The 10,629-nt window shown below is 47.4% G+C and overlaps 1 protein-coding gene across 1 annotated transcript in view; it reads left to right on the top strand.

The window, feature by feature from the left end:
- The window catches only part of LOC107287503, a 134,721-nt gene that overhangs the window by 71,147 nt on the left and 52,945 nt on the right, over positions 1 to 10,629 (top strand).

Genomic DNA, 10,629 nt, shown 5'->3' with positions numbered 1-10,629 from the left:
CCCGGAAGGCCACTGGCAACCAGTGCAGCTCGCGCAGCAGCGGCGTTACATGGGAGCGACGCGTCGCTCCCAACACCGCCCGCGCGGCCGCATTCTGGACCAGTTGAAGCCTCCGGATGCTCCTCATAGGGAGCCCCATGTATAGAGCATTACAGTAGTCCAGGCGGGAGGTGACGAGGGCCTGAGTGACTGTGCGCAGTCACTCACTTCCCTTCGTCACTCACTTCCCTTCTTTCCTTCGCTCCTCCTTCCCTTCCCCTTCCTTCCTCCCTCCCTCCCTCCCCCTTTTCTTCTTTCCTTCCTCCCCTTCTCTTCTTTTCTCCCTGGCCCTCCCTTTTCTTCCTGCCTTCTTTCCTTCCTCCTTCCCTCCCTTTCCCTTCCCTTCTTTCCTTTGTTCTCCCTCCCTCTTTTTTTCTTTCTTTTTTCTTTCTTTCTTTCTTTCTTTCTTTCTTTCTTTCTTTCTTTCTTTCTTTCTTTCTTTCTTTCTTTCTTTCTTTCTTTCTTTCTTTCTTTTTTCCTTCCTTCCCTTTCCTTTCCTTTCTCCCTCCCTCCCATCGATAAATGCACAATGGGGCAGCCACTGCCTCAGGAAGGCGGAAGAAAGGAAAAGCTCCTTCCGCCCCCTCCCCAAGCCAAAATCATCTCAACCAAAGAGACCACGATGGGGGGTGGGAGGGAGGGGAATATTTGAGTGGGGGGCGGCCCCTCTTGCAATCCCTACGGCCGCCCTCAGTTTGGGGGAGACGAAGTGAAGCGGGAGGGGAGGACTGCCCGCCCCCCCCCATCTTCCCGAGCGCCAGGAGGCCAATTAAGAGCGAGCAACTCCCGCCCCCCCCCCGCCTTCCCCCTTTCCCCCCCCGGTCTCAAAGCCAGCCGAGGATCTGCAAGGAGGCGCCCTGGGGCGGAAAAGAGGGCCGGCAGGGGGCGCTCCCGGGCCGCTGGCCAGATGTGGCTGCAGCAGCTGCAGCGGCAGGAAGAGGAGGCGCTGGGCAGGGCGGCTCCTCCTCCTCTCTAGGGCGCCCCACTTCCTGGCTTTAACCCCTGGCGGGCGCTCCTTCGCCGAGGGAGGATCCCGGCGGGCGCCTCCGCGAAAGAGCCGAGCCCGGGGGGGAGAAGCGGGGGCTGCGCAATCCGGATCCTTTCAAGGTTGGGTCGGCTGGGCTTGGGAGGTTCAGCACCGGGACAGGGGGAGAAAAGCCCTCTTCGCTGCTCGGGGGCCGCCCTCCTTCCCTCCCTCCCTGCCCCTTCCCTGGCGGGGGGCTGCTGAGCAAAGAGCAGGGAGGGAGGGAGGGTCGAGGAGCCGGAAGGGCCGTGGGCTGCCTGCGAGAAGGAGCCCGACTAGACGGAGCCCCTGGTGGGCTCGAGCGCCTCCTGCAGAAGCCCCTCTGCCCCGAGCCTGGCTGGGAGGGTGGGGTGGGGAGGGGAGGGAGGAGGCAAGGAGGAGAGTGGTGGGCCAGGAGGCCTTTTGGGGGAGAGGAGGGAAGACAGACACACACACACACAGACACACACACACCGAGAGGGATCCCCTCTAAGTCTCCCAGCAGGTCCGGTCGGTCCTTTCCCTGTCATCAGCTTCGGAGAACTTCCAAGATTGTGGTGGTTCTCCGAGAAGATGGAGGGCCAAGACGTAGCCGGGAAAGCACAAAAGGTGGAGGCGGCCGGGCAACAGTTCCTGGAAGGAGGAATTCACCCGGGGGCCCTCCATCGGGACCGGCCGTTGAGGGGGTTCGGCCACCTGGAGGCCGAAGAACCCCGAGAGGTTTGCAGCCAGCTCCATCGTCTTTGCCTTCAGTGGCTGCAGCCAGAAAGGAACACCAAAGCTCAGATGCTGGACCTGGTGGTCCTGGAGCAGTTCCTGGCCGTCCTTCCCCTGGAGATGGCCAACTGGGTGCGGGAGTGTGGCGCTGAGACCAGCTCCCAGGCGGTGGCCCTGGCGGAAGGCTTCCTTCTCAGCCAGGCAGAGGACAATGAGGCGCAGGTGAGGGGAGATGTCACCGTACAGGAGACATGATTCTTAGTTACGCTAAGGAGTCCTCACCAGAATTCTAACACAAGAAAATGTCGCTGTGTTGGGGTGCGTGATGTTCTCTGAGCTCAGTTGTGTTTTTTCTCGCGGACGTTTCATTACCAAACGAGGGAATGTTGTCAGTGCTAAATGCTACAGTAGCTACAGTGCTACCTCACCAGCACCGATGATGTTAACGTGGCTTGGTAATGAAACGTCTGCGAGAAAAGAACCAAGCTCGGAGAGCGCCAAGGACCCCACAGTCATCATCGTCCTCCTCCTCCTCCCTCTTGCACTGATGATGTTCCCTAGTTGGCTCATGAAACGTCTGCAAGAAAACAACCAAACTCAGAGAGCACCAAGGACTCCACAGTTCAACTGTGAGCCTCAAGTATTCTCTTCCATCAGATTTCACTTGTGTCTTTAGGAAATTTCTCGGGATGGATGGAAAGTCAAAAACACTCCTCCCTCCCCACTTAGAGATGGTGGAGATGGATTGTCTGGGACTGAAGATGAGAATCTTCCTTTCCCATCATCCAGTTCCCCCCCCCCCTAAATTTTTCCTTTTGGGTCTTCACATGCAGGAAGGCTCCAGTGAAGTGGATCCACAAGGACCCAGAGCAAAGGGGGAACCATCACTTCCTTCTCAGGTGACGTTCTTTAGGGAGATCTCTCAGGAGGAAGAAGCTCAAGATATCTCACCAGGTAAGTTGACTATCCTTTCTTCCTATTCTAGACATTGTAGGAGTCACTTCAGTCTGGAAGCTGCTTTATATTGTGCTGTTCCAGAAATTGTTTTTTTTTTATAGAGAGAGAGTTTTATTGAGTTTTATAGGGTTAGGAAAGGGGTGGGATCGATATGGGAATTGGAATTCGGGATAGGGGACAGGGTTGGGATTAAAACAGGGATGGGGATGGGGACAACAATGGGGTTAGCCCCCATTAACATTTTCACGCTTTAGCAAACAGACTATTGTCTGGATACATATGTTCAATAACAATAATTAATATAATAGTAAATAGCTATAGTGAATATAAAAAACAATAGTCATGAACAATATCAGTTAATCAATACATATCCTTCATCTTAATAAAATATATTCATCATTAAATATCACAATCATTTCTCACTATTTCGTTTTACTAATCATGGATAGAAATTATCCCACGTTTTAATGCTGTTCCAGAAATTGTTAACAATATGTTTTAAAATTCTTCCTGCGCTCTCTTTATTTTATAGGGGACTGTACAACATCGGTGGACCTTCTTGAAGCCTCTTCTCCTTTTTCTAGTGGAGCAGCGAGAGCAATTCAGCTGCCAGCTCAGGTAGGAGAAACCTCAGCAGCTAAAATTTGCTGTAAGGAAACCTCCAATTCATTAAAGAGCTGAGAGCGCCGTAATAATTCCCATTGCAGGAATCAAACCTGCATATATAGTATGTCATGTTCAACTTGATCAAAATGTTCCCCAAACTCTTTGCAGATGCACTACATGCTTCAGTGGATTACAGACTGCCAAGATATAATCTTTAGGGCAGGGGTCCCCAATCCCCGGGCCGTGGATCGGTACGGGCCATGGCATGCCGGCAACCGGTCCACACAAACAAGCAAAGCCCCATCTGTGGGATGCAGGCAGCACACAAAACCGCGCCCACTCTGGTCCGTGGAAAAACTTTACCTCCACGGAACCAGTCCCTGGTGCCCAAAAGGTTGGGGACCTTTGCATTAGGGTATCTGAGTGAAAGATTGGATCCAGGAAGCCTGATCACCCAACACTTCAGCCTGCAAATTTAATTATTACATTGACTTAACTTCTGTTGAGTTCATGGCAACGTCCTTGCAATTTTCTTGGTAACAGCATAAAAGTGGTTGCCTCTTACCTTCTTTGAGTATGTTTCTTAACTTCCTAATCTGGCCTATATCTCTGGCATCACCTGATCATCCCGCATCAAAGTTCCAACCGGCCCAATCCCAGGGAGAGAGAGAGAGGCCAGGTGCCGTGATCTGCTGAGAGAACACCATCAATACAGGCTGTATCTCTGTTCCGTATCAAAAGATATAATTTTCCCTTGGCAGTATTAGTGTCATGGTTCCGATAGAAGAAGCTTTTAAAAGAACTTTGAGGCCTTGTTTACCTTAAAGAATCCTTTTATTGCTACATAGCTTTGGCACGTACATAATGAAGCCAAAAACTGAATTCTCCCTCCCCCAATCACTCGTAACAAAGCATAACTCACTCCTTCATTTAACAGTCATCAATCACGTTCTCCAATTAGTTTGAAGTGTGAACTTTCCCGTATCTCCCCTGGTTACAACTGATCTTGGAAATACTGTACTGAAATATTGTTATGGCTAACTATCCCCCAGTACATACTTTCCCCCCTCCCTTCTAACATTGTCTGACTTTAACTCTAGAAGTGATACACAGGTTAAATAAAACATGTCTGCTTCTTCATATATTGTCAAGCAAGAACATCCGATGTTAGCAGCCTTGACAATTAGTTCTCATCCAAGCAAGTTTCAAAGTATGAGTGGTTTTCAAAGTTGTTTAAAAAGTAGAATATGGGCACTGTATAACAACAACAACAACAACAACAACAACAATAATAATAATAATAATAATAATACCTGCAAAATAACACCCAGGACTTAACAATTGTTGATAAGAAAGACAAAAAAGTCTGGATAATGGACGTGGCAGTGCCTGGAGACAGCAGAATAGACGAGAAAACTGGAGAAGATAACAAAATACAAAGACCTACAAATACAAATAGAAAGACTGTGGTAAAGGCAAGCAAGGGTAGTACCAATAGTAATAGGCGCCTTGGGTGCAATCCCAAAACAACTGGAGCACCACTTGAATACCATTAGCATTGACAAATTCGCCCTTAGTCCATTGCAAAAGGCGGCCTTACTAGGAACCGCTTCCATCCTGCAATGATATCTGTAATACCATCAAACATCCACATCTGCCTATCCCAGGTCCTTGGTAAGGACTCGATAGGTAGACAAAATGCCAAATCCAGTCTGAACATCTGGCTGACTGTGCGATGATCCATAATAATAATTCATAATAAAGTTGGAAGGGACCTCTATCAATCAAAGTCTTGATGCATGCAGAAATCCTAGTATTAGAGTTCCAAGCTTTGGACAGTTTTCTCAATTTTAGGCCTTGCAGTGGACAAGTTTTTTTTATTTTTAATAAGAATTGGCCGTTTGTCCTCAGTGTAGGAACCACAGCACTTAGAGATCTGTAGAATTTGTAAATGATTTCTGGCTTTGAAACTAATTCAGAATTTTTGCTTTGGTTCAACTGATGCGCTAAATGGCCAAAATTTGTGAATAGTGACCAAAACTGTATTTACTGTTAGCTGGGAATGCTGCCTCTGGCCCAGATGTCATTAAGGCTACTGATTTCATTTATTCAATATAGATTCTGCATAACTCTGAAAAAAATCTCAGATAGGTAGGTAGGTAGGTAGGTAGGTAGGTAGGTAGATAGATAGATAGATAGATAGATAGATAGATGATAGATAGATAGATAGATAGATAGATAGATAGATAGATAGATAGATAGATAGATAGATAGATAGATAGATAGGGAGGGAGGGAGGGATAGATAGAGATGGATGTAGATAGATAGATAGATAGATAGATAGATAGATAGATAGATAGATAGATAGATAGATAGATAGATAGATAGATAGATAGATAGATATGGATGGATAGATAGACAGACAGACAGACAGACAGACAGACAGACAGACAGACAGACAGACAGAGAAGAGAGATAGGGATGGATAGATAGATAGATAGATAGATAGATAGATAGATAGATAGATAGATAAATAGATAGATAACCTTTATTGTCATTTTTTACTGTGGGCACAATGGCACACATTAAAAATGAAATTTAGTTGCTTGCTCTCAAAGTGTACACACACACAACACACATTTAAACATACTACATACAATATATGTATGGGCCTACACCCTTACATATAAGTAACATATAAATATTAATCACTCTCCATCTTGAATACATACGGAAGGAGGAAGTTTTAGAGTTCACAAGGTTAATACTGTATGGAACAAAGCTGTGACTGAATCTGGATGTTATAATAATATGTTGTTTATAGTAATGCCAGTAATAAAAAAAATTGGTGGGGATATAAAATTGAAGAAGTAGTAAAAAAATGAGCAGGTTAAAATATTGTGGGATTTCTGAATGCAAACCGAAAAGGCTCATAACGCCCCAGATTTAATTTGTGGTTGAAAAGAAGTAAATGTGGATAATTGATGTGGCAGTGCCAGAGGATAACAGAATAGAAGACAAGAACTGGAGTAGATCATAAAGTGCCAATGAGGGTGAATATTTGTAGCTCAGGATTGAAATGAAGGGTCCTTGGTGCTCTCTGAGCTTGCTTGTTTTCTTGCAGACGTTTCATTATTGTAACTAGGTAACATCATCAGCACTGACCATGTTAGGGTAATGAAATGTCTGCAAGAAAACAAGCAAGCTCAGAGAGCGCCAGGGGTCCCTCAGATCAAAGAGATCTGAACATTAAAGTTGAAAGGTTATGGCATCAACTAGCTGCCCTGGCCCCAAGGATGATCAGCACACTGTGTAATACCAAAACATCTTGGATAGCACTTAGAAAAATGTGCGCATTGACAAAATTTCCATCCATCAGTTAAAAAGGCCACATTGCTTAGAGCAACACATATACTACGCCAATACATTCTGACATCCTAGGTCAGGGGTAAGCAACCCTGGCTCTTTTATGACTCGTGGACTTCAACTCCCAGAATTCCTGAGCCAGCCATGCTGAGGGGAAAGGGAGAGGTTTCCAAGCTGAGCCATGCTGGCTCAGGAATTCTGGGAGTTGAAGTCCATGAGTCATAAAAGAGCCAAGGTTGCCTACCCTTGACCTAGGTTCTTGGGATAGGTATGAGGGCCAACATCAGCTAAAAACTGGCAGTTGTGATTTCACACTATTGTGTATATACTTCCAAAAACAAACCAGGTAAAATTAAAAAAAACACAACCATATGGCAAATGTGGTCAACAACAGAGCTCGCAATGGACACTGTAGCCTAAGCCAGGTTTTAACCATTCCAAAACCTTCATCAAAGCTGGAGATTCTCAGATTTCAGGGGGAGCCTCCTGGGTCTCTAAAGTTGACACTGTTTACGAAGGGATCCAAAGTACCACGGGAGATAGGGGATGCCTCAAATAACTGGGTCCTAGGCCATTATAGTCAGCACCTTGAATTGCACCCAGAAGCAAATTGGCAGCAGTGCAGATCACAAAACAGAGGCATGCCAAGACATTTTCATCACTGCTCATGCCATTCTGGGCCAGTTAAAGCTTCCAGGTGGTTTTCAAGGGCAGACCTACCTAGAGCAGGGCTTTTCAGCCAGTGGTACGGGTACCACCTGTGGTACATTGGCACCTGGCAGGTAGTACGCGACCATCCTAGAAAAATGGTAGCGGGGGAGGTGAATGAGCTGAGCCAGTGGCAGCACCGCAGAAGCCTGAGCGAGAGATGGCTGGAGCTGCAGGGCTGTCAGGGCTCAGCAGAAGTGCCAGGATCAGTGCCGATTTCCAGTGATCGGCGCTTCTTCGGGGCTGTCAGGGCTCAGCGGAAGTACCAGGATCAGTGCCAGGCTCCAGCTGGAGCTCTGCGCTGATCCTGGTGCTTCTGCTGAGCCCAGAAGCACCAATCAGCTGGAATGTTGCAGCATCTCCAGGGTCTTGTGATTTACATTCAGATGCTTGGCAACTGATTCATATTTATGACAGTCACAATGTCCCAGAGTCATGTGAAGTGACCAAAACCTGCTGCAACCACCCAGCAGGCAGAGGGAATAAAAACCAAACACCACCCCCACCCCACCCCCACTGCCAATCCTCAACAGAAATGCTCACAACAATGAAAACCTCGGACAGGAGGAAGAGCGCCGCCGGGTAGGCAGGCAGGTGTCCTGCTCAGCACTTTTTTCAGTGCCATTATAACTTCGAACAGTCACTAAGCAAACTGTTGTAAGTCAAGGACTACCAGTACTTCATCACTTTTTTCCTTTTGGGGGGGGGTCATCAAGTTTTTGACACCTTCCTAGACGACTGGTGGTACTTAGATATTACCATATCCTAAAAGTGGTACAATGCGTGAAAAGGTTGAAAAGCTCTGACCTAGAGTACACTGTAGTAGTCAAGTTCCCTGGGGGCATGAATGACTGGAGGACCTCCTCCTCCTCCAGGAAAGAGCACAATTGGTGCACTAATTGAAGTTGCATAAAGGCAGGAGCTGTAAATCAAAGGTGACCCCCCCCCCCAGATTATGCACCATCCTTGAATGGGGAAGAACAGCTTCATTACCAGGCTAGGTAACATCTTCAGCGGCGTTTAGGGTGTCAATGCTCTTCTGTGTTGTAAGGGCTTCAGGAGTGGGTGTGTCAACTGAGGGTCTTTTGATGGGTCAGGTGTGAGTCATCAGAGAGAGGCTTGTGATGGGGAGGTTATTTCAGGTCAGGATCGGTGGAGGGTGTGAATTATCAGCGGGTCAAGTGTGAGTCATCAGTGAGTCATCTTATTAAACAGAAGTGCTCTGACACAGACCTCCCCTAAACGCCGCTGAAGATGTTACCTAGCCTGGTAACTAAATGTTCAGAAACCAACCCACAAGCTCGGAGAATGAACCTTCACCCTCATCCTACACCTGAGCTGCAGATATTCTCCACTATTGCAAAGTACAACTTCAGCCGAGGTCAAAGTTACACTCTCCCTGGATCTAAGGGGCCCTAACAACCACAGCCACTCAGTCCTTGGTAGGACTGAGCTGAATACATGTCCATCCAGGTCCTTGCACCCTCCAGGCAGATAGACAACACTTGGACATCCTCATTTGACCAGCCTGGGGTCGAAGCCCAGTGGTTTCATGTGGGTGTTGAATTGGGGGGCGGAGAGAGCACCAAGCCTTGTGGTATCCCACAAAGGATGACATCTCCCTCCCACCAAATGAATGGAATGGAATAGAATAGAATAGAATAGAATAGAATAGAATAGAAGGGACCTTGGAGGTCTTCTAGTCCAGCCCCCTGCTCAAGCAGGAGAATCTATACCGTCCCAGACAGGTGAATGTCTACTCTCTTCTTAAAAATCTCCAGTGATGGAGCGCCCACGATTTCTGGGGATAAGCTGTTCCATTGGTTGATTGTCTTCACTGTCAGGAAGTTTCTCCTTAATTCCAGGTTGCTTCTCTCTTTGATCAGTTTCCAACCATTGTTTCTCGTCCTGCCCTCTGGTGCTTTGGTGAACAATCTGATCCCCTCTACCTTGTGGCAGCCCCTCAAATACTGGGACATGGCTATCATGTCTCCCCTATTTCCTCTTTTCTTTAGACTAGCCAAACCCACGTCCCGCAACCGTTCTTCGTATGTTTTAGTCTCCAGGCCTTTGATCATTAATATTGACTGAAACCAGCCCTGGAGGAAGGAAGAGAATCACCACAAAATAGTTCCCCCAGGTTCCCATGTCCAAGAAGGTTACCATAGTTGACCGCATCAAAAGATGCTGAGATTAAGAAGAACAAAGAAAAAGGCACCATTTCCAGCCTGGTTTTGCCGCAGGTCACCCTCAAGCACAACCAAGGTTGTCTCCACACTGAATCCTAACCCTGAATCCTGCCTGAAACAGACCAAAATAACCTGCTTGCTCCAGGGTTCTCGGCAGCTGCAGGCTGACCACCTTCTCCACACCTTACTTCCTTAAAAAGTAACTTAACCTTCACATTCTGTGTCTTGCTACACGGGGCTGGGGTGACGGCGCGCATGCCCACAGAGAGGGCTCTGAGTGCCGCTTCTGGCACGCGTGCCATAGGTTCACCACACCGGAATATAGCATGATGGATATATAGTAATACCTATGCTGGCCTCTTGCATGTCAAAACTTTCTTGAGTTTCTCAGTTAAGCAGGAATGTTCTTGTTCTCTTTCCAGAGTGCTGTGTCCTTCCAGGAGGTAGCCGTGTGTTTCACAAAGGAGGAGTGGGCCCTGCTGGATTCCATGCAGAAATCCCTCCATGGGGAAGTCATGATGGAAAATTCCAGAAATGTGACTTCTCTGGGTAAGGGCCCTTACTTCTTTGAGTTCAGGGTGGAACGGAAAGCAAGTAAGAACTAATCAAGCGGAAGTCCCTACGGCAGTCATGGCGAACCTTTTAGAGACCGAGTGCCCAAACTGCAACCCAAAACCCACTTATGTATCGTCGGGTGCCGAGTAGGCGTGGCCCATTAGGTGGGCGTGGCCCATTAGGTGGGTGTGGCTGCGGTGGTAACGGCAGACTGGGTGGGACTAAAAAGTTCAATCAGTCAATTCCAACTTTGTGAGATCTCTTTTTTCCCACGAGAAGTTGAAATTGATTGTGTCAACGCTGCAAATACTGTATATTCTTGCTTTGACAATATGCAGAACTGTCTGGTATTTTTATAGTTAAACCAGGCAACAGGGAAAAGGGAGGAGAATAAGGATAGCCCAAACCGGAAGTAAATCACATCTTCCAAGTTAATTGGAAGATGTGAACCATGACCCCAAAATAGAGGCAGGGAAAAATGCTTGGAAT

This window comes from Protobothrops mucrosquamatus, unplaced genomic scaffold (assembly GCF_001527695.2).
Source record: "Protobothrops mucrosquamatus isolate PMUCROS unplaced genomic scaffold, P.Mucros_1.0 scaffold395, whole genome shotgun sequence".
Classification (NCBI taxonomy): Eukaryota; Metazoa; Chordata; class Lepidosauria; order Squamata; family Viperidae; genus Protobothrops; species Protobothrops mucrosquamatus.
This window is presented reverse-complemented; position numbering and strand designations above follow the sequence as displayed.